At 34.4% G+C, this 2,500-nt stretch overlaps 1 protein-coding gene across 1 annotated transcript in view; it reads left to right on the plus strand.

Moving 5' to 3' along the window:
• The window catches only part of Rab23 (RAS oncogene family member Rab23), a 234,538-nt gene that overhangs the window by 128,419 nt on the left and 103,619 nt on the right, over positions 1-2,500 (plus strand). The gene's annotated exons all lie outside the window — the stretch shown is intronic.

Genomic DNA, 2,500 nt, shown 5'->3' on the forward strand with positions numbered 1-2,500 from the left:
TTGGTCCATAACTAGGTCGGATGCAAAAAAATATATATATAATAATGATAAATAAAAGAATAATAATAATATCAATTATAATAAATAAATGATATATATATATATATACATATACATATATATATATATATATATATATATATATATATATGCATGCACACATATATATATATATTATTTGCTGTCTTCCTAAAGCATGTCTGCGCTCGGTCCCTTTAATACATTTACCTTTCCGAATAGTTGCCTCTATTTCATCTATGTTTCTCCTCCTTTTCTCTGATCTCTGTCTTTTGTTGATAAGCTTGTTTAGTTCTACTCTTTCTATTTCGTCTCTCCTGCTTCTAATCTGCATGGTCCTTCTCCTTTTGATTAGGTCGTTTGTAGCTTTGGAGTATTTGTTTCCTCTAATACTCTCTGTACTTCCTACTTTCTCTGCCGATTCCCTAATGACATTCACTAAATTCAAATTCATATCTTCGACGGTGTCTTCGTTAGTCTTTAGATCTTCGAATCTATTTCTAATGTCTAACTGAATTTCCTTCTTATTATTCTTAATATTTGCAAGGCTGATTTCCTTTTTCAAAACTAGTTTATTTCTCTCGGCTCTGAAATTAAATGTACCTGTACAGCCTACCATTTTATTGTCACAGCCTATATTGACTTTATTTATTACCGTAACATTGCTAACTCTTGCTCTCGTCTCCTAATATGAAGTCTACTTCGTTCTTTATTGTTCAATTTGGACTTCTCCAGATCCATTTGCGACCTACACGCTTTTGAAAGAAAGTGATCATCATCCTCATTTTGTAGTTCTCTTCAAAATTGACTAACATTTCGCCTCTGTCATTCCTTTCGCCTACTCTAAACTTTCTAATGCACGACTCATCTCCCATTTTCTTCCCCACTTTAGCATTAAAGTCGCCTATTACCAATGTGTACTTACTTTTTTCTTGATCCATTACCTGACTTAAATCATCATAGAAGAACTCAATTTCATCGTCTGAACTCTGTGAAGTTGGTGCATAAACCTGAACTATTTTTAGAGTGCACCTTTTACACAACCTAATCACAATCCAAGCTATCCTGTCTGATAAACTACTGAACTTGACTACGTTACCAGCAACTGCTCGATTTATCAAGAATCCTACTCCACTGGATCTTTCTTTGTCCTTACCTCTATAGTAGAACAGGTAGTGACCATATTGTAATTGTATCACCTTTTCTTCCGTTTTTCGGACCTCGCTCAGTTCTACGATGTCCCACTTGTTGTCTGGTTCTTCCATTAAACTCTCCAGCTTGTGGTCTCCTGAGAGAGTTCAAAGGATTACAAAGGCGGAGCATGCCGACAGGAGACCTTTTGGTCCATATCTAGGTTGGATGCGAAAAATCATAATAATGATAAATAAATAAATAAATAAATAAATAAATAAAAACTATGATAATGTAAATAATAAATAAAATACATAAATAAATGCATAGGTAAAGTTAAATAATAAACAAACAGGTAAATAGTAAATAATAATAAATTGACATATAACTAATAATAAATGAGAATCAAGTAAATGATAATGAACAGACAAATTATAACAAAACAAATAAACAAATAATATAAAATAAATGATAGTCATTACAGCATCTTGCTTAGGTGTCTATCTAAATGATTCTTAAAGCTTCGAACTGAACTACACTGCACTGCCTCTACAGGAAGTTTATTCCATTCACTGACTACACGATTGGCGAAGTTGTTCCTACCCACTTCCAAATTAAATATATTTCCTGACAGTTTGAGACCATTTTCTCTTGTCTGATTCTCATCCAGTGTGAAAATTTTGTCACTTTTGATGTCAATTCCCTTTGGAATCTTAAAGACCTGTATCAAGTCACCTCTGTGTCTACGCCTTTTTAAGAAAAACAGATTCATATATTTTAGTCGATTTTCGTATGATATATTTTTTATATTTGGAATCAGTTTTGTGGTTCGCCGTTGTACTTTTTCCAATCTGTCAATGTCTTTAATGAAATTCGGTGACTATACGGAAATAGAATATTCCAAATGTGGACGAACTAACGATTTGTATAGCTTGTTAATGAGTAATGGACTTTTGAAGTCAAAAGATCGTGCAATCAGTCCTCTAATCTTATTTGCTTTCTCAGAGGCTGAAATACACTGCTTAGATGATTTGAGATCGTTACTGATAATTACCCCGAGATCCTTTTCTCTATCCACTTTTGTCTTCATCTTGTTTAATGTCCAAGACTTGGATCTGCTTGGACAGTGCTTACTCACATTAGGTGGCACACTGCCCGTAAGCACACGAGGCAATGCGGTTGGACCTTTAGGAGACGATGATCCAACAGGAACGCCCGGTTTTGTTTTAGTTGTACTATTCATGTTCATGTTTGCTATCAAGGGGTTCTGGCAGTAATCTCACCTCCCTGTCAATTGGTTTCTGGTGTCACCTTATTATATTCGGTGAAGCCCTATATCTATAGGGTGCCC

This window comes from Oratosquilla oratoria, chromosome 13, assembly GCF_046742065.1.
Source record: "Oratosquilla oratoria isolate Oo_2021 chromosome 13, ASM4674206v1, whole genome shotgun sequence".
Taxonomy (NCBI): Eukaryota; Metazoa; Arthropoda; class Malacostraca; order Stomatopoda; family Squillidae; genus Oratosquilla; species Oratosquilla oratoria.